Genomic DNA, 21,620 nt, shown 5'->3' on the forward strand with positions numbered 1-21,620 from the left:
CACACAGACACAACACATACACTCCCCACGTAACTAATACACCACACAACTCATACACACCCTCCACACCACACACGCGCACACACACACACAATACCTCATTAAGGCAGCTGCATTTCCCTTCTTCGCAGGCACCTAGGGAAGCGTCCGCAGCCGCAGCAGCGCCTCCACGCGCAAAATCCCCGTGGCTGCCAGGGACACGCCATGGCGTCCCGCCAGGCGGCGGCCGCGGCCGAGGCGTCCCGACCGTCGCCGCCTCCCTCGGCGTCCGCGAGCGAGCGGAGCCCGGGCCCGCTGCCCCCAGCCCCGCCCGCCGCTGCCCGGGCCCGCCCCGCGCCGCGTTGCCATGGGGACCCTGCAGCCCGCCCCCCGGCCCGCCCGCGCCCCCCGCTGGCTCGCACGTGCGGCTTTGTCAGACGCTGCAGTCCCACAGCTGTGGCCAAGCCCACACTGGGGCTGCCTCCGGGGCCGCGGGGACCCCAGGCCGGGCCTGCGAGCCAGGCCGCCCCGCGGGGTGCTGGCGGACCTCAGCCCTGCTCCGACTGCCGCGCGGGGCTCCTCGGAGACTGTCGGGGGGCAGGCGCTCCCGACTCCATCCGCCTGTGAGGCCGTGGGGAGCTGCGGCGCTTGTTTGCCTGCTGGTGAGTGCATTGGGTTTGTGTCAGGTGCCTCTGGGACCCTAAGCGGGGGTCGCTGTCTCAGTTGCTGACTTTGCAGGGGGCGGGGCCGGCATCCTGAAGAAGTTAGTTACCCGCAGCCCCTCTGGGCCGGCAGAACCCCCGCGTTGGTCCCCTGGCTGGGGAACGGAGTCACCCGGGATATTTATGGAGCAACCGGTAGCAGGCTGGGCGGTGGGGTGGGGACCCGGCTTGTTTGCGGGTTTCCACTCGCCCGGCTCTTTCCGATGGGGAAAGTGTGCGCTTTATAAATACATCACAGCCTGTGAGGTCCCATGACAACGGGCTGGGGTGGGCTGCCAGGACTGTGTTGTCCTTTCTTTTTTGTTAGCGTTGCCGCTGCGGTTCCAGTGCGGGAGAACGTGAACCCTGGGTGGGAAGGGGCCCCTTGGTTGAAGTTCGTTAAGAAGCCGGCCCACGCAGGGTGTGTGCGTCGCTTCCGTGGGCCCCAGGTTGCTCCTGCTGCCGTCTGCGGGTCAGGGTGGCTGAGAAGTTGTCGTTTCCCAGGGTAACTGGGATACAGGCATCGTTGGCTGAAATGAGTTTTAAGTTAAGATTGATGACTGATGGGTGCATGGGTGGGTGCGATTTACTTTTGTAAACTATTCAGACAGCAGCAAACCCCAGCCCGTGAGGCTGTCACACAGGGTGATCCTGTGCAGAAAAGTTAAACAATTCTCAGTGGCAGTGAGTCCTGCTGCTCCTGCTTCCCTGGTCTGTGTGCTGGGGCACTGGATCCTCAGCTGAGGTTAACTGGCTGTCAGTCCCCACAGTTAAGGTCATGGCCTTGCTCACCCAGGGTCAGCAGCTTGCTGTCAACTCTGGGGTCAGGCTGTGTCCCAGGGCCTCAGGAGCCACAGGGAGATGCTGGGCAGAGCCTGGGTAGGACTAGAGATCATGATACTGGTCCCTTGAGCCCTTGGTATAGCTGTTAGAGGACTACAAGCTTCTCTGAGCCTGTTGTGGGCCCGGCACTGCTCTGGGTGTCCGGGAGTCCATGTCTTACACAGTCAGGGGTGGGGGGTCAGAGTAGGAGGGTCTTGTGCCAGCAAGACAGATGTGAGTGGAAATCTGGTCCCACACCTGCCATGGGATTATGGACTGGTGCCTCAGTTTCTCCAGCTGTAAATAGGGTCATGTGTTACCCACTGGCAGCTTGCTGCGGGATGGAGGGAGGAAACTCCGTGAGGGTGAACTCTGAGGATGAGACACAGGGGCTGCAGTGGACACAGCAGGAGTGCCTGGTCCACTCCAGGTCTAGCACACTCAGCATGGCATTCCAGCCGACCTTCTAGAAATTCAGCTGCAGGACTTCTTCATTATTTATTTATTTGAAAGGCAGAGTTACAGAGAGGCAGAGAGAGAAAGAGGTCTTGCATCCGCTGGTTCACTCCCCAAATGGCCACAATGGCTGGAGCTGTGCTGATCTGAAGCCAGGAGCTTCTTCCAGGTCTCCCACATATGTGCAGGAGCCCAAGGACTTGGGCCATCTTCTACTGCTTTCCCAGGCCTTAGCAGAGAGCTGGACCGGAAGTGGAGCAGCTGGGTCTCTAACTGGCACCCCAGTGGGATGCCAGCACTGCAGGCGGTGGCTTTACCACAGTGCTGGCCCCCTGCAGGACTTTACAAAAGGAAATGGTACCTATTAATAATACAAGCCTGCTAAATGAATATGTGAGGAAGGCCTTTTCATTTCTAGTCATTCAAATCATCCCTAGCCTGTAGTCTCTGAGTAAATGACTTTGCATCTTGGAATATCCCAGCTAGACTTGAAGCATGAGGTACAATTTGTGTGTGTGTGTGTGAAAAGAATCTTAGGCTCAGCTTAAATGAACCGTGTCTTGTGTGGCCTTTGCCAGAGCAGGGTTGCCTCTGTCCACTCCCAAGTTCTTAGTCCTTAAATGGTCCCTTTCAGAAGGATCCCGTGTGGTGCTTGCACTGGCAGTAAACTGAAAGAATAAATTGGCTGGCTGTGACCTTGGGCGCCAAGGAGGCTTGGGGATCCTGGTCAGCTGACCCTGACTTTCTGCTGTTGTTGCCTTGGGGAGCCTGTGCCCTGTCCAGGGGACTGTGGCCATGGCCTTCTTGTTCCTGGGTCATGGCTGGGGGCCCTGGTGTGGGGGACCTGTATGCACAATGGGGGCACCCTGCACCGGCCCCGGCAGATGAAATTGAAGGTCTAAAATCTTTAGTGGCTACAGGGCATCTGCGCCTCTGTCTTCTTCATGATCTTTTTTTTTTTTAAATAAACTCCAAAAATTTTTGTCTGCAAAACAAACTAGCTGCCTGAATTCGTCTGTTAACAACATGTGTTACACCCTGAAGGCTTCTGAGGGCCCCCAACTTCCCTGCCATGAGCACTGGGTGTGGGGGCTGGTGCTGGGGGCCAGGGCACCTATGCATTCATTGCTGTTCAAGTCAGTGAGATCCAGGAGCCTGCTTGTCCTCCACCCATCAGTCCTAAAGCCCTTCTCTGTACCACTCAGATCTGATCTCCCTCCCCTCCCTTTTTCCCTTCCTTCTCTCTCTTTCTTCCTCTCTTCAGTCCTTCATTCCTCCTTAGGTACCTCTAGTTCCGTGCTCTGCCGTCCTCTCCCCCCAGGCCCTGGCTTAGCATCACACCCTTCCAGGAGGCCTGTGAGTGCACCAGGGTAGAGAGGCCGCTTCTCTCTGGGCTTCTGGGCGGGGGGCCGATCCCTGCTGCGCAGCTGCCCCACAACAATGGTGAGGAGATAGTGGGGGCGTGGCCCCTGTCTGGCCTCAGTTTTTCTGTATCACTGTCTATTTACACATGGATAATTTTTTTTCTTATAGGATTTAAAAAAAAAATAAAAAGACACCAGCACAGCCGTTTGGTGCAAGTGTGGACATAGCAGGGCTTTTTGTTCAAGATAAGGAATAATTGCTTCCACTTGAGGCTCGAGTGGGCACAGCCTCCCGTAATTAGGCCTCCTGTCTGGAAAGCTCTGGCACAGTCGCTCTATCTGTGAGCGGCTGGGGCTGCCTCTCAGCTCTTTGCTAAAGGCTCTATCGGCCAGGATGACTAAACCTTTCAGTATTTTTGAAGCAATTCTTTTTTTCTAAATGAGGAGGTAAAAGGCGTGAGGATCAGTCAGCTGCTCGCTGCTCACACCTTAGCGTTTTCCGTGTGTTCCCCAGGGAGCCTCCAAGGGCCTGGGGTTGGGGAAGTTTGCCCATGTTGGGTGAAGTGGGTCACCCAAGTCGCCCTGTCCGTAAACCTGCCCGCTGCCCTCCTGGCTGCAGTTCTGGGCTGTCCCTTTCCTGCCCAGGAGGGAGGCAGGTGAAGGTAAAGGCAGTGCCAGTTTCGGGAATTTTCTATCTTTGAACTAAATGCAATTCCAGTCAAAAGCAACCTGGGAAACTTTCTTGCAAAAAAGAAAAAAAAGTTTTTCAGAAGCAGAATTACATTCAATGTCCTTTCTTTTTTAGTTTCTCGACCACATTTTTCCTTAGAGAGATTTAGGACAGCTAAGTACAAATTAAATTTTCCACACGTCAACAGTCATGGCGACAGCTGGCTTTCATTGCGCAAGAACTGGGGCTGGGAACCGCTGGGGAGCAGCGTGAGGCTTTGTTCCTTACTTTTAAACAGGTTGGCTCCTCTCCCGATTACAAACGCAATACATGTACTTTGTAGAAATTGATACGTTGCTGAGAGGCATCAGGAGGAAAAACGAGGATTCCTGGAAGCTCCCACCCCAGCACCGCAGCGTCAGCTGTTCTTCCCTGTGTCTCCTTTGTCGGATGTTGGGTAGGATTTGTTTCTGGGGCCTCAAGCCGACAGGGTGTCCCCATGCAAGGCGGCTGGATGGGGCTGCCCTGGTGCCCAGCCTCTCCTGCCCAGCTGGTCTGGCATTTCTCCCATCTTGTCAGCGAGAATGACAGTGTCAGACACTTGGTCCCATCCTTGGCATCTGAAGGGTGCTGGGATGGATGGGTTCCCCAAAACAAAGAGGTGATTGAAGAGGCACTGGCCTGTGTGCCCGTGGGGCTGGAGTGACTGGCCGTGACCTCAACACGGGCACAGTGGCCGGGACAGGGGCCACCTTGCTCTGTCTCTGCAAACTTCCTTCTTCGGGAGCTGCCTCTGGCGGCTGCAGGCTCCTCCGCACCTCATAGCTGCTCTGCAGGCGGATGTTGGTTGACTGCGTAGAAGCGTTTGGCTCCTCTGAACCTCACCTTCCTCATCGTCGAAGGAACTCTTACTTTCGGGTGCTTTTCCCACCCTGGACACACACACACCTCACCCCCACCCCCACCCCGCCACCTGTGCCTGTGGATGTGTCTTGCTTAGGCTGTGAGCCACCAGGCCTTGCTGTTCCCACCTCTCTCTGAACCGCCTCTTCTGAATGAGAAATGAAAGGTGGCCCTTGTACTCTGTGTTTATGGGAACGTGCGATCTGGCTGGGTAATGACTGTGGCACAGGATCTAAATGCCCAGGAGGCAGAGCCGGAGCTGATGAGGACTGTACCATTGGCTGAGGGACAGGCCTACCCAGGCAGGGGGATGGCCTTGGGAAGCAGACAGGGGTGAGCAGGGAGAAGAGGTCTGAGCAGGATGGCGCTGCCAAGCACAAGGCCAGGAGGCCACAGGTGCCAGTCCTGGAAGGGCCTCGGGTTCCAGCAACTCCATTAGTGGATCACGCTGAGCATCCAGGAGTTACTGTCCTCCACTTGACACCTCCCAGGTTCTCCTAAGAGCTAAAGGATGCCATTCGCAATGGCTTTATTTATTTATTTATTTATTTACTTAAGAGACAGAGTTCCCATTTATACGTTTACACCCCAAATACCCACTACAGCTGGGGCTGGGCTAAAGCGGGGAGCCAGGAACTCAAGCTAGGTCTCTCACTCAGCTGATGGGACCCCAGCTGCTTCAGCCATCACCTGCTGCCTTGCAGAGTCTGCATTAACAGGAAGCTGGAATCAGGAGCCAGAACTGGGGACTGAACTCAGGCTTCCTGTGTGGGATCCATCCATCTTAACTGACCTGCTAACCTCTAGGCAGAATGTCCATCCTGGCTCCTGTTTTTAAATTACATAAAGAGGGGCCAGCGCTGCAGCGCAGTGGGTTAACACCCTGGCCTGAAGCGCCGGCATCCCATTTGGGTGCCGGTTCGAGACCCGGCCAGCTCTCTGCTATGGCCTGGGAAAGCAGTGGAAGATGGCCCAAGTCCTTGGGCCCCTGCACCCACGTGGGAGACCCGGAAGAAGCTCCTGGCTTCGGATCGGCACAGCTCCAGCCATCGTGGCCAATTGGGGAGTGAACCAGCGGATAGAAGACCTCGCGCATGCGCGCTTTCTCTTGCTCTCTCTCGCTCGCTCTCACTCGCTCGCTCTCTGCCTCTCCTTGCTCTGTGTAACTCTGACTTTCAAATAAATAAACAAATCTTTAAAAAAAAAAAGCTTTTATGTTGAAGTAACTACAGCCACATGCAGTTTAGAAGTAATACAGAGAGCGCATGAGCCTTTTTCCACCCTCTCCGTGACAACACCTTGAAAAAGGATACAGACAGCCTCTGGGCGCAAGGGCAACACTGACTTGGTGAACACAGAGCGGCCGTCACCACAGGACCACCACCCCCCCCCCCCCGTGGTCTGTGTCACCTCTGCCTGTTCTCCCCTAACCTCCAAGAGCCACTAACCTAAACTCTGTCACCACATTTGGCCATTTAGGAATATTAGATAAAGGCAGTCAGATGTGTGTAATCACTGGGATTGTCTCTTTGTAGTCAGCATAATTCCCTCAAGAGTCCCTCAGGCTGTTGTGGCTCTATGAGGACTGGGCCGGACACAGTCCCTCCCCTGGTGGCAGCCACTCCCCAGGGGACTCTCTCCTCTGAGTGGACCCTTCCCCCGAGTGCTTCTCCCTTGGTGATGGACACAGCCGCAGGGACTCTCTCCTGGTGAGGGCCTTCCCTGGGGATTGTCTCCTCGTGAGTGGACACTTCCCTCTGGGGACGCCCTCCTGGTGATAGACATTTCCTCCGGGCACGCCTCCTAAGTGGACACTCTCTGGTGACAGAGCCGGGCTCTGTGTTTCCACCCTGGCCCCTCTGTGCTGTGTGTCCTGCCCTTGGGGTCCTCAGCCTGACATGGATTGTCCCAGGTTGGCCGTCCCTCGGCCATAGTTGAATTTTCTGGCAGGCAGGGCTCAGGCTCCCTCGGGCAAAGCAGGGACCTCAGGGGATGGGCTCTCCTTTGGGGTGAGCTGCCTGGGGAGGAGAAGCAGACCCCTAGGGGGCAGGGTGAGGGGTCGCTGTGGGCAGGCAGCCTTCCCCTGCAGAGCCTGCATCGTGAAGTTACCAAACTAAGCACAAATGGTTTTCACTGTGGCCCCCAGCAGACCTCCATGGTCACCAAGAGCCCTTCAGCCTTGTGGACCCATTTGGGTCTTTGGCTCGTGAATAAGATAACTGGACATAAAAACTGGAATGTCCACCACTACTTCCCAACAGATACTTCTCCCTGTGGGGCTGATCCCCACCCCCCAGCTCCAGATCCTTTTCCTGAGGAGCTGTTGAAAATCATTTAGCTATTGCTGCCTAATAGATTACCTCGGCCCTGTTTAAAACAATAGTAGGGGCGGGCATTGTGGCACAGTGGGTTAAGCCACAGCCTGTGATGCCAGCATCCTACATGGGTATTCGTGTGAGTCCCAGCTGTTCCAATCCAGCTCCTGCCAATGCACCTGGGAAGGCACTTGGACCCCTGTCACCCATGTGTGAGACCCAGATGGAGTTTCAGTCTCCTGCTTTTGGCCTGATCCAGCTCTGGATATTGTGGTCATTTGGGAGAGTGAACCAGTGGATCAGAGACCTCTCTCTGTTTCTCCCTTTCTCTATGTAACTATGCCTTTCAAATAAATAAATAAATCTTTAAAAATATTTATTTTGTCTATTTGAAAGGTAGAGATAAAGAAATGGAGAGAGAGAGACACACACACACACAGACACACAGAGATCTTCCATCTGCTGGTTCATTCCTCAAATGGCCACAACAACCAGGCTGAAGCCAGGAGCCAAGAGCTTCTTCCAGGTCTCTCACATGGATGCAGGGTCCAAGCACTTGGACCATCCTCCACTGCTTTCCCAGGCACATTAGTAGAGAGGTGGATTGGAAGTGGAGCAGGCAGAACTCAAACCAGTGCCCATATGGGATGCTGACATTGCAGGCTGAGGCTTAGCCTTCTACGCCACAGTGCTGGCCCCGGTAAATATTTTTTAAAAAATAAATAACAGTAAACACTTATTAACTCAGTTTACTCTGGGTGGAACAGGAATTTGGATACAGCGTGGCCTTGGCTCAGAGTCTCTCGTGCGGCCCAACTGGGTGGAGTCCAAGGTACGTTCCCCATCTGACACCTGGACAGGGCTGAGGCTCCGTCTCCAAGGTGACTGTCTTGTGGCAAGGTGGTGCTGCTGTTGGCTGGCCTCAGCTCCTCCCCACGTGGCTTCCTGGAGCGAATGACCCAGCAGGGAAGACAGGAGCCACAGTGGGGTGTGACCTGGCTTCGAAGTCCCCTTGCCATTTCTGCAGTGCCCTGTTGGACTCTAGTGTCCATGGTCACCCTTCTCATAGTAGGAGGGACCACACAAGGGTGTGGATGCCAAGGTGTGGCATTCCTGGGCTGTGGGGGCGGGGCGTAGCTGCTCCTTGGAGTGTGTCATCCCAGAGAGAGGCGTCCCTCACCCCATGTAGGGACAAGAGGGCCCCTCCAGTTCTCACCTGCCATGATCCCCCACTTTTTGGACTGTCACGCCTGGGCTGGCACTGAATTGCCTGGTTCATCCTGACTCATAGGCCAGTTCTGTGTTCCCGGTGGGCTGGGCGTGGCCTCTGTTCCTCAGGGGATCCCATTGCCAGCCTCCTGGGTCAGGCAGTGTCAGCAGAGGGGATGTCTCGGGGGTGGTGGCAGCAGGTCTGTCCTTCCCTGAGTGGACTTGGAAACATCCAGATGGGCAAGGGCTGCCTGCTAGAGGACTTGTCCGTCAGGGAACAGGAACAGAGTAACCACGGGCCGTGTGGTTATATCCGTCGACAACAAGGGGACCCAGGCCCAAGGAAATCACTTTGGTTTTTAAAAAATTTAAAGCTGGGACTGGCACAGTGAGTTAGGTTACTACTTGGGGTGCCCTTATCCCATGTTGGAGCTCTGCTTCCAATCCAGCTTCCTGCTAATGCCTCCTAGGAGGCAGCAGGTGATACCTAAGTACTTGGGTCTCTGTCTTCCATGTGGGAGACCCAGGTAGAGTTCCTGGCTCCTGGCTTTGCAGTCATTTGGGGAATGAACCAGTGGAGGGAAGATCTCTATATCTCTGTCACTCTGCCTTTCAAATAAATAAATCCTTTAAGAACACACACACACACACAATTTAAAGTTGGAATAAGAATCCATTGGGGCTGGCACTGTAGCATAGTAGACTAAGCCTCCACATGCAGCACTGGCATCCCACATGGGCACCAGCTCAAGTCCCAGCTGCTCTACTTCTGATCCAGCTCTCTGCTATGGCCTGGGAAAGCAGTAGAAGATGGCCCAAGTGCTTGGGGCCCAGCACCCATGTGGGAAACCCAGAGAAAGCCCCTGGCTCCTGGCTTCAGATCAGCCCAGCTCTAACAGTTGTGGCCATTTGGGGAGTGAACTAGCGAATGGAGGATCTCTCTCTCTCTCTCTTTCTTTCATTCTCTCTCTACCTCTCAAATAAACAAAGAAATCTTTAAAAAAAAAAAAATAGAAAAAAAAAGGCATTACCAGTCAGTTTTTCCATCTAAACCTCAAAGGAACCCTATACCATTACTTATAGACTCTCTTCCAAAACAGTGAAGGAGCCCTTCTGGAGGACCTGGGTAGAGGAGGCAGGTGCTGGGCCTTGCCTGAACAGCCTCTGTTGCCAGGTCTCCCTGAGGCTCCAGCTTCAGCGGCTGGGAGCACTTTGAAATCCTCTGTCTGCAGCCAGCAGGGCCTCCGCGTTTTCCCAGCTCCCAAGGCCATCTCATTGTTAGCCCAAAAGAAGGCCTATGTGGCCCCCGTATGTCCCCTCAATGCCTGCTGACCCGTCTTCCCTGAAGGAGTCTGCGGCCCCAAATCTGCCCAGAGAGGCCCACTGGGGCAGAAGCAGGAGGGTAGTTGTGGGCGGTCCGCGAGTGCACTGGCCCCACCAGGCACCCGTTAAACTTTAACCAGCCCGGAGGATGGTGTTTTTCAGGTCACTAGGCAAACAGGCACTTCCAGGATCAGCAAGCCAAGCCCCCATCAGGCTACGCAATGACACGGAAATGCAAATACGCCATCGTTCTGTGACCCAAATTGTGAAAGCTAGAAAAAGGAAGTTGTGTTTTGTTGGTGCATGGAGTTGAGCGCCACAGGAAAGGTAGGCTCCCCGTCGGGAGGCTGGTGAGTGGGGCTGGGTTCCTGGGATCCTGGCTGAGCCCTTGGGTCCTGTCTGGTGTCGCAAGGCGGACTGTGGGGTGGCAGGAGGTGCTCAGGGCAGGAGACGTTTGAGGAGACAGATATTTTTGAGGCAGGAAGCTGCCCCGTGGTGCCGAGTGAGTGGCGTCTTGTCTCGTCCTGTTGTCTTGCTGTGGCTTCCTCAACATTGCTGTAAGAAGTCAGTTACTGTGAGTGTCAGCTTGGCAGGTGCAAAAGTCTCTGTGGACAGTGCGGACCATGTGGGGCAACTTGGGTCTCTAAAGTGTTGAGTGGAGCCTCCTGTGCCCTCAGTGTCCCGCAACAGGGGCACCTGCCTCGGGCAGCAGAACCTGGCTTAGGCATGGCCAAGGCTGGGGGTGGGGGCAGTGGGTCTTCCTCCACTTGAGCTGAGGAGAATGGTCCCAGACACACCCCCAGAGCCCTCCTGCAGTGGAGCACCTGAAGATGCCTCGCTGTCTGCAGTTTAATGGGCGCAAGGGCTACTGGGAAGAACAGAATCTGCCGGCTTCCTCAGAGCCTGTCTCAGACCAGATAGTGGGGGCAGTGGAAGGGCCACCTCAAGAGGCTTGTGGGCTGGGGCAGGGTCACAGTGGCAGTGCCAGTGCCAGAACAACCCAGGTGTCACCATGAGTGTACTGGGCACATTCAAGGGCACATAGTGTGGCTGCATCTAGAGCGCCAGGCTCCAGGACCTTGAGGGGTTTGCAGGGCGAGGGTCCCTGTCATGATCATGATGGAGGAGCAGCCCCTTTATGTGTTTGCATGTTTCTGCAGTCAGTGAGTGCTGGGAGAGATGTGGGGGTTGCTGTTGCCCCCCCCACCCCCAGGGAGGACAGAAAGGTGGACTTGGGGCTTCATGAGATGCACTGGAGAAAAGAAGCCAAGCACAGGGCAGCAAGACAGGGAATGACTTTGGGCGGCAACCCAGACTCTGCCTCGATGTCCCAGTCTGTAGAGTGGGGTCTGCACAGCACCAGCCCACCAAGCAGGGGACACATGTGCTCACTCCAGACCTTGTCAGTTCCCAGCTGGATGTGGCTCAGCCATCCTGCCAGGGGAGAGACCTGAGGCACAGGGAGCCCCCTCAGGATGCTTCAGCCCAACCCCCAGCCTACAAGAGCTCTGGCTGAACCCCAGCACAGATCTAAGCCTCCCAGTTCACTCAGTGGCCCTAGAGCTGGGTGGGGCCAATAGGTGCTGAGGGGAGGAAGTGGTTTGTCCCCAGCCGGGCTGCTTCAGGCAGGCCACGGGCCCAGGTTCCGCTCCTGGGGGGCTGGTGTCTGTGTCTGCACAGAAACCAGTACCCCCAAGGTGGGCAAAGGATCCTCAGGCTACATGGGATCATGCCGTGTAGACAGACCCTGAGAGCGCCTGACTGTGAGGACGTTGTGCTGGGAGGCTGCACCTGTCTCTGCCGCTCTGGGTGGCTCGTGGGTTAGTGGTGACTGCAGGAGTTGGAAGTCTATGTGCTAGGAGCTCTACTGCACCATCCCCACCCTGCCCCTGGTGGGTCCATCATGACACCCATGTCCAGAAAGGGAAATCGAGGCTCCACGGCACAGGGAGTGAACAAGGAGTCCACTGCAGCAGTGGGTAGATGCGAAGCCCAAATGAGAAGGGTTTGTGCAACCTTCCGGTGGACGCAGGAGGCTCAAGGACAAGTGTATGCTGGAAACAATGAACAAGGACAAATGGATGAGCACAGCTGGTCACTCAGTGCCCGTCTGTCCCGGTCTGCTCTGGGCAGGATGTCTGCTCGGTCAGCCAGTGGGGACCGAGCCAGCCCAGAAAGGAAACAAGAGCTGTGGGGCCCTCACTCATCCCTGATGTTTCCTTGTCTACACTCAGTCCTCTGCTCTGCAGATATCTGTGGGTCCTGGGGGGTGATGAGTGGGGCAGGTGTCCAGCAGGGAGACGAGTGTATGTTGGCCATAGCTGGGTCTGTGCTGTTATTGAGAAAGTGGGAGCAGGCACCTGTGGGTCTGGGACAAACTACCCACCGTGTGGTCATGCATTCCTGTGCCCACAGAGCCTCCAGCCCTGCGGGTGAGATGGATGCATGGCCTCGCTGCCCTCTGCTCTTCCTGCTGTGCACCCTGACTCAGGCAGTAGGAGTTTCCTCCTCCACCCTGTACGGGTCAGGCGTTTGGCCTCTGGGCCACCCCCATCACCCCTCCTCAGCCTCCCCATGGCCCCAGTCTCTCCCCTGGACGGGCAGGACCCTGGAGGCTTCCCTACCTCCTCCCCAGCTACCCTATCCTTTGAACACCTGAAGGAAACCCAGTGCCTGCACACCCCCCACCAGCTGTGGGATCCATCCCGGCACGGCCCCTGGGATTCTGCCTGCTTTATTATGTGTATAGCTAATTATCTAGGGAAGAAGTTTATTTAAAAGATTGAGATTTTATTATTATATTATGGTGGTGGTCCCCCTACATGGAAACCCTGTGAGAGAGGTGGCTCTGTATTGAGGCCCCTGTGCCTCCCTGGGCTTGCTGTTTGTGTATTTCCACCAATTCTAGGTCTTAGCAAAAATCTTGCTGCTGACTTGATCTCACTGACCTGCCATGGCTGAGCCACATTGCAGCTGGTGACAGAGGCCTGGGAGTGCTTCAGTTGACTGTCCCATCTGATGACAAAGTATTGTGCCTGTGTCTGTCAGAGCCGCTGACAACGTACAAAACGGCCAGTGTGGGGATAGGGTTGCTGTGTGCTGGCTTCAGGCTTTTAGAATCCTTACTGGACTGTTACTGTGTCCATATTACAGACGGGGAATCTGACACTTAGGGAAGTCAAGCCTGTCTGCAGTTGTCCAGACAGGACAGGGTGGATGCACAGCTTCGGAGCCAATGATGGCTACACGGCCTGCAAGGTGGACACACAGGGCTTGTGTGCCAGGCTCAATCTGCATTGGCCATCATGTCTCAAAACCCCCAGGGAATGGGCCTCTGGCCAGAGCAGGGGAGGGTGCAGGCAGGGCCTCCTAGAGGTTTGGTTAATTTCACTCTGGTGGAGTTGGCAGGAGGCTCCATCCCTCCTCCTCACCCCGTGTCTGCCACCTGGGGCAGGAATGCAAACCTTGGTCTCAGGAATGCAAACCACCAGGAAATGTTCCTGCATTTCCTACAACCGTTCGTTGCATGTCTAATGGGAACAGGGCTGCCAGGACGATGCTTGCGCTCTGTGCCTCATGCATGCAGACCCCAGCCTCCTGCCCTGGTGGGGATGCCCACAGTCCCAGGCCTGCCCCATCCTGGGATCAGTCACCTTGGTGTAAATTCACAGAATTTCTGCTGAGAGCCTTCTGAATGCATTTTTTTGTTAAAGTAAGTTTGTCTAGGGGCCATTGTTGTGGCATAGTGGGTAAAGCCTCCGCCTGCGACACCAACATCCCATATGGGTGGCTGGTTCAAGACCCGGCTGCTTCACTTCTGCTCCAGCTCCCTGCTAATGTGCCTGGGAGAGCAGCAGAAGATGGTCCAAGTGTTTGAGCTCCTGCACCCACATGGGAGACCTGGATGAAGCTCTGGGCTCCTGGCTTCAGGCTAGCCCAGCTCCAGCTGTTGTAGCCATTTGGGGAATAAATCAGCAGCTGGAAAAACTCTGTCTCTGTCTCTGTCTTTCTCTCTATTTCTCTCTGCCAGTCTGCCTTTCAAATAAATAAAAAGCAAAACCTTAGAGTTAGGAAAGATGCAGCATATATGGGGCCTGCACTGTGGTGCCGGTTCAAGTCCAGGCTGCTCCTCCTCTGATCCAGCTCTCTACTATGGCCTGGGAAAGCAGTAGAAGATGGCCCAAGTCCTTCGGCCTCTGTACCCATGTGAGAAACCAAGCTCCTGGCTTCAGATCGGTTCAACTCTGGCCGTTGAGGTCATTTGGGGAGTGAACCAGCGGATGGAAGACCTCTCTCTCTCTTTGGCTCTACCTCTCTGTAACTCTTTCAAATAAATAAAATCTTAAAAAAAAAAAAAGGTGCAGCTTATAAAATGTGCCATCTGGATCATTTCCAGTGTACAGCTCAGTGGCATTAAGTACATCCATGTTGCTGTGTAACCTTCACCACCATCCATCTCCAGGACATTTTCATCATCCCAAGTAAGCCTATGTCCCCATTCAACACAAACTCTCTCTTCCCCCTCCCCTGGGCCCTGGCAGCCTCATTTAGCTTCCTCCCTCTGAAGTTGACTACACTAGGGACCTCGCTTCAGTGGAATCCCAATGGGTGCCCTTCATGGCTGACTTGTTTCACTGGGCACAGAGGCCTCCAGGTTCATCCATTTTGTAGCATGTGTCAAAATGCCTTCCCTTCCTAAGGCTGCATAATAGTCCCTTCTATGAATGGACCAGGTTTTAGTCATCATACATCTGTTTGTTTGTTTGTTTGTTTTTAAGATTTATTTATTTTACTTGAAAGTCAGAGTTACACAGAGAGAGGAGAGGCAGAGAGAGAGAAAGAGAGAGAGAAAGGTCGTCCATCCGATGGTTCACTCCCCAATTGACCACAACGGCCAGAGCTGCACTGATTCGAAGCCAGTAGTCAGGAGCTTCCTCTGGGTCTCCCACGCGAGTGCAGGGGCCCAAGGACTTGGGCCATCTTCCACTGCTTTCCCAGGCCACAGCAGAGAGCTGTACAGAAAGTGGAGCACCCGGGTCTTGAACCAGCGCGCATATGGGATGCCGGCCCTTCAGGCCAGGGGGTTAATCCGTTGTGCCACAGCGCCGGCCCCCATCCATACATCTGTTGATGAACATTTGGGTGGCTTCCATGTTTTGGCTCTTGTGACTAACACTGCTGTGACCATGGGTGTGCAAATGTCTGTTCAAGCCCCTGCTTTCACCTCCTTTGGGAGAAACGATTCCTGAGGGCACCTGGTAGACACAGGTTGGCAACTGGACAGGGACAAGTGCAACTGCTATATGAGAAGCCCCACTTGGAGAGCTGGAGAGCCATGCCCTGGCCACCCAACCACCCTGACCACAGCCATCATCTCACTGCAAAGGCCGCAAGTCACTTGTACTGACTTCTGTTTTTCTGTGGTTTCTAAGTTGTCTGAAGAGGATTTGGCTGTTTTAACAGCACAGGCACAGGTCACTGTCAGGAGCTACTTACTGCGAGCAAACAGGAGGGGCCGTGTTGATTGCCTCCTCCTCTCCCTGCCCACCTTGCCTTCACTTCCCTGTCCTGATGACCCCCACCCCAGTTCCAAAGCTGTGGGACCCCATATGTGCTTGGCAGAGAGGATGAAGACGTTTGGTCAGACTGGTGGCCGCCAGAATGTTTCCCAGGCTGAGACCCCAGGGACAGTTCCTGTACTTCTGAGCCGCTCTGGGTCATGGGGTGGCTTTAATTCCACTGGTCACTGGGCATTTCTCCCAGGCATAACTCTGTACTCTGCGCATGCTAATATGACCTCAGTAGGTTTGGAACTACACACTAAAGGTAAGCAAAGGAGAGGCTGTGCAGGGGCCAGAGAAAACCTGTGGTCTGTGGGCTGCAGGTGTGCACACACAGACCCTCGTGGTATTGCCTGATGGTCCTTATGTTGTAGGGATGCCCCCTGTCTAGGCTTGGTCCAGGTTCTTCTCTCTGTCATAAGTAGGAATTCAAGGAGGAGACATAGATAAAAGTGAGCAGGAAAGCAAAATTTGTTTAAAGCGAAGGAAAAGTGTACACTCAAAAAATAAGTGCAGGCAAGCTCAAAGGTGGGTGTGTACTTTTATACTATAAGGAGGGATGGTGTCTGGGGTGGAGCTTAATTAAATATTCAAAGAGGATGGGGCCAGTGCTGTGGTGCAGTGGGTTGATCCTCCGCTGTGGCATCAGCATCCCGTGTGGGCGCCGGTTCTGGTCCTGGCTGCTCCTCTTCCCATTCAGCTCTCTGCTGTGGCCTGGGGGAGTGGTGGAGGATGGCCCAGGTCCTTGGGCCCCTGCACCCGCATGGGAGACTGAGAGGAGGCTCCTGGCTCCTGGCTTCAGATCGGTGCAGCTCCGGCCGCTGCAGCCATTTTGGGGGTGAACCGGCGGACGGAGACTTTTCTGTCTCTCTCTCTCACTGTCTATAACTCTACCTCTCAAATAAATAAATAATTATTTTAAAAAAAGACAAAACAGCCGGCGCCGTGGCTCAATAGGCTAATCCTCCACCTTGCGGCGCCGGCACACCGGGTTCTAGTCCCAGTTGGGGCGCCGGATTCTGTCCCGGTTGCCCCTCTTCCAGGCCAGCTCTCTGCTATGGCCAGGGAGTGCAGTGGAAGATGGCCCAGGTGCTTTCTCTCTCTGTCTCTCTCTCTCACTGTCCACTCTGCCTGTCAAAAAAAAAAAAAAAAAAAAAAAAAAGACAAAACAAAGAGGATGGAGCTTGGACAAGGCTTGGGTGTTACCCATTTCCGTGGCCTTTTTGGAAATTGTAGAAGTGTCGTGGCATCAAGTGCATGCTGGGAATGGGAGTGCCAGCCATGGTAATTTTATTATAATGACATTATAATGACCCAAAGGTCATCAACAGAACATAGCCTGTAGCTCTATGGGATATTTCCAGCTGGCTCTGGTTCTCAGTTTACAGCATTGAGGAACTTACAGTTTCTGCTACAAAGAATCAGGGGAGTGAGGGACTTGGTGCACAGAAGATGGGTTTGGGCAGTGCACAGAAAGGGAGGTTGGGCAGTGCAGACCAGGCTATCATACGAGAGTCAACTGAAGCTGCTGTGCTGGCTGACCAGGGCTTCTGCGGGGCTTTCTGGAGCTGTCACGCAGACCACACTGCCACATGGGTTGGCTGGAGCTGTCATGTGGTGGGCTGGACTGGGCTGCAGCGGGGCGGTGCTGTCAAACCTCAGCTCCTCTCTGCTAGCTCCCCACCTGCCCACATCACTTTTAGCATCACTGGGGCCAGCCATTGCAAACTGACCGGCCCTCAACAAGGCAGAGTGAAGCCACAGCCACCCCATCATTATCCCTTGTGATTCTGGGGCCAGTGGCACAGATGGCAGCTCTTGGCAGCAGGCCCGGGCCAGCTCCAAGGCTTCCCCCTGAGCTCCAGGTCTGGCTGCTGCAGGCTGTTGACTGGGACATACCGTGTAGCCTCCTTGCATAGCCAGTGCTCCTCTCTGTGTGGTGGCTGCTGCCCTCTGGTTAGAGCAGATCTCTAAACCCTGCCCATATTCAGGGGAGGGACATCAGAGTCCCCCTTAGACTGGAGGGTGTCACAGGATGTGCAGATGATTTTAAAAACCTACACTCCCTTGGCACGCCGTTATGGAGCACACACTGGTGTGGGACCACTGAGCTGTTGTGGTTAGGGACAGGCAGTAAGGCACATGAGCGCTGTGGTGGTTTTTTGTGGCAGGGGATGCTCTCATGCTGCCCCCAAAGAGGCATGTTGGAGCTGGGCCGACAGGTAGACTCCTGTACTGGGCCATGGGACTGTCTCTGTCCATCTCTTTTTTTTTTTTTTTTTTTTGACAGGCAGAGTTAGTGTGTGTGTGTGTGTGTGTGTGTGTGTGAGAGAGAGAGAGAGAGAGAGAGAGAGAGAGAGAAAGAGAAAGGTCGTCCTTTCCATTGGTTCACCCACCAAATGGCCGTTATGGCCGGCGTGCTGTGCTGATCCGAAGCCAGGAGCCAGGTGCTTCCTCCTGGTCTCCCATGTGGGTGCAGGGCCCAAGCACTTGGGCCATCCTCCACTGTACTCCCGGGCCATAGCAGAGAGCTGGACTCGAAGAGGAGCAACCGGCACTAGAACCCGGCGTGCCGCCGCTGCAAGTGGAAGATTAGCCTAGTGAGCTGCAGTGCTGGCCCGCCCATCTCATATGGCAGCTGAGCTCTAGGGGGCTCCAGGAGTGGGGACCACAGCATTTACCCTACTCCTGTCCAACGGCTACTGCGATGGAGCCACGTAGACAGTACTAATGCCTTCATACTTGTGGAATCCCCTTTGCTGGGTGGTGCCAGCCTCAGCTACCTGTGGCTGAGCCTTGGCCAGTCTGCAGTGGGTGCCGGATCATTCTCTTAGGCAGGTCGACATTTCCTGAGGACCTTGCTGGAGAAGGCCAGTGGAGAGAGAACTGACCCTCCGCTGCATGATCTCCCTGCTCAGCCCTGTGTGTGTCAGAGTGACCCAAGACCCAGGGGGCTCCAGTGCCCAAGTGCTGCGGCCTGGGTCAGCCTCACCACGTTGACCCCGTGTTAAGGGAAGGGAATGTACACCTTGGGTAGCTGTTGGTGAACAAGCATGAGAAGATGCTCACCACAACCCTGCATATTGTGTGTGTGTGCATGTGGCCAAGTATGTGCACGCATGTGTGTGTATTTACATGTTTCATGTGTGTGGCACATGTGTATGCATATAAGAGTGTGTGCATGTGCATGTGTGTCAGGGAAAGCTTTGAACTCTAGGTTGTGGCCTTGCCAACCCAGTAGGGTGGCTTCAGATGAAGCTTGGGTGGGGTAGGGAGATGGAGAAGAGTCAGGGGCAGCTCTGCCCAGTTGCTAATACCTGTGTGGCTCATCTTCTACCTGCCCCTCTCTCCACTTCTCTTTGTTCTTCTGCTCTTGTGCAAAAGCCCTTCTAAGGCAGGATGATCCTAATTCCAGGACCCCCACACACACACCAGCATGATGAAACCCCTCTCCTCTGGACGACCTGGGCTGCCCAGGCCTCCGTCTTCAGGTTTGGTGCTCCCTTTTTGTCCTAACAAAACTGACACTGGAAACAACATTTCTGATGTCTGCATACCTCAAAGAAGATGGGAATGAGATTTTTCTTTCTGGGGTGTCATTCTCATACAATAAAAACTTCAGCCATTATTTCCTCAAATATGAGCATCCCCCCCCCACTTCTTTTTGGGATGCTAATTACATGTGTGTTGTGCTGTTTGAAGTTTTCCCATAGCTCACTAACGCACTGTTCCTTGTCTCTTTCTCCATGTGTCTTTATCTATTTCTGCTTCTCTCTCTCCACCTGTATGTCTCTTTCTCACTATTCCTGTCTCTGTGTATGTGTGTGTGTCTCTCTCTCTGTTTGTGTTTCCCTTGGTTTAGTTTCTATTGCTGTCTCTTCAGATTCACTGGTTTTTCTTCTACGATGTGCAATCTGCCAGCAGTCTAATCCAGTGTATTTTTTTCTACTTTTACACTAAGTATTTTATTGTATGCTGCTCCTATTATAAATAAAATAATTACCCTTGTGAAATAAAAATTTCTGAAATTTCAGAGAGGTAGATATTAAGGGCCAATAAAGTGGAAGTTTGTATATTGTGGCTTGTGTGTTAAGGGAAGTTTTTGTACAGGCTTCAGTTTAGCTCTCTTAAATGAGAGCTAATGAGAAGTGCTTTGGGAACTCTTTGGAAGATTGGTTTGACTGCAGAGAGCATCAGACGTTCTGGGGTCTGAAGGGGTTTGTCCTTGAAGATACTCTGGTCAGCAGGGGTTGGTGTTGAGGAAACCTGTTTCAGCTCTGAGCTGCCTGGGACACTGACACGGTTGAGTCCAGCCTCCAGCCGGAGCTGCTGAACCACTTCCTTCATAGCAGCGACGCTGGAGTAACCAGACGAGGCACAAGCAACAGGCCCCGATTCCCCAGTTTGTGGGCCCATGGGCTGAGAGTCTGCCACCAGTGAATTTTTTATCTCACATTTTGTAGTTTCACCTCTAGAAGTCTGGTGTCGGTCTTCTTACATCTTTCATGTCCCTACTTAGCATTTGAACACAGTGGAATGCAGGCATAACACCTTTGTAAGGTCTTTGCATACTCCAACATCTCTGTCACTTTTGGGTCAGTTTTCAAAGTTTTCCTCCTTGTTATGGGTTATGTGGTCCCTTTACATGCCTGGTAATTTTTGATTGAATACCAGACATTGTGACTTTTACCTTGCTGGTTTATATTCTTTGAGTATGTTTGAGCTTGGCTTGGCAATACAATTAAGTTGTAAACCCTTTGGACTTCTTGTAAACATCTGTTAATATTTTTAAGTGGGACCAGAACAGCACATGGAGTTAATTACCCTCCACTCCTGAGGCAAGACCCTCCTAAGCACCTGACCCCATGCTCTACAAGCCTTGGGCTTTTTAGGCTGATTGGTTTGAACCCGGCAGACCTGGATAACCCCCCCTCTGATTGGTTTGAACCCGGCAGACCTGGGTAACCCCTCTCTGGTCCTGTCATGTGGCTCCTCCTCCAGCCTCTGTAGCTCCTGCTGACAGATTCTGAGGGCCCCTCCGTGGATCTAGGGTTCTCTCGCTGTGGACCGCTGTCCTCTCCAGGGGTCTGTCCTTTGGGCTTTGGCCACCTGGGTCTCCAGGACTCCCAGCTCCATGTTCTCAGAGTTCCCCGGGCTCCCCTGTGGCCTGGGCACGAGCACATCCCCCTCACCTGTTGCCATCTCTCAAGGATCACGGTGCTCTGCCAACTGGCGTAGTGTCTCGCCAACTGTGGTTCTGTGGCTTTTGTCCACTCGTGCTGCCTCAGGTGAGTCAGTCTGGTTTCTGTTACTCCACCTTGGCCAGAATCACTGTTCCCCTAAGAGGGAGGAGCCAGGGTGGCCTCTGCCGTTCTGCTGCCCCGGGGCTGAGCAGGACTCACATTCCATGTGCGTGTTTTTATTGCTGTGTCATGTCTGACTTCTGGAAACTTGAGTTTATCTCCTATGCTATGAGAAGAATGCAGCAAAACATGTATTTTCTGTTTAGAAATCTTAATATTTCTCCCTATTAAGCTCGTGAAGAATGTACCAGTAGCCAATAGTAAGTGCCCACCTGAAGCGAGTTTGGGGTCACTTGAAAGAGGTCCACTCAAAACCCGTCTGCTGCGTGGCAGCACACACACACACACACACACACACACAGGAAGCTGTGCAGGCCTCAGGTGCTCTGTCCACAGGACCTGTCGCCCCATAGCCTGGGGGACGTGGGTGGTCCTGCCCAGCCCCAGGGGACACTGCAGGAGCCTGATTGTGCTGAGCTCTGCCTCAGGCGCGTCTGCTGCACAGGACAAGAGGGATGGACTCTGAGACTGTGTTCTCATTGTGTCGGGTGAGGGTGTGGGGTGTGGGCCGAGGAGGGCTGGCAGCTGTCCTCACCCAAGAGGTGCCTGCGTGTTCCAGGTGACCCTAACATGCACAGCCCCTTTGAACAGGGACAAGTGCATTCTGGGGACCCGGAGTTCTAAGCCGAGATGCTGCCCGCCCGTGGGCCCCTGTGCTTCTCGGAGCTGCGTGTGTCAGCCAGGGGTCAAGGATGGGCTGTGCTGTGTCTACCTTGTGGACACCTGTACCCTACCTGAGTCCCCTCCCCTATAGAAGCTGTAGCTGCTCCAAATGCCAGCTGCGGAAAGAGATTTTCATTCTCTTTAACCTTCTCTCAGCACCTCCTCCTCAACTCCACTTCAGACCTTCTGAGCAAGAGAGACTTTCAGCGAGGCCCTCCAGCCTCTGCCGGCCGAGCTTCAGCCCTGTCGGGGAGGGTGACAGCCTCAGGTGGGGTAAGTGACCGTAAGTGA

At 54.2% G+C, this 21,620-nt stretch overlaps 1 protein-coding gene across 6 annotated transcripts in view; it reads left to right on the forward strand.

The window, feature by feature from the left end:
- The first annotated feature begins 414 nt into the window (after positions 1 to 414).
- FGD3 (FYVE, RhoGEF and PH domain containing 3) overlaps positions 415 to 21,620 on the forward strand; it is a 53,151-nt gene continuing 31,945 nt past the window's right edge. For 3 of the 6 annotated variants that reach the window (XM_008256969.5, XM_070050006.2, XM_070050009.2), the window contains exons 1-2: positions 9,936 to 10,069; positions 21,486 to 21,602. The gene's annotated coding sequence lies outside the window, so the exon portion shown is untranslated. Of the gene's footprint in view, positions 642 to 9,935; positions 10,093 to 21,485; positions 21,603 to 21,620 lie in introns of those variants that run through there. The other 3 variants (XM_008256978.5, XM_089336088.1, XM_070050001.2) reach the window with 2 other exon arrangements.

The sequence above is a fragment of the Oryctolagus cuniculus genome, chromosome 1, assembly GCF_051225735.1.
Source record: "Oryctolagus cuniculus isolate XC-2025 breed Fujian yellow rabbit chromosome 1, ASM5122573v1, whole genome shotgun sequence".
NCBI lineage: Eukaryota > Metazoa > Chordata > Mammalia > Lagomorpha > Leporidae > Oryctolagus > Oryctolagus cuniculus.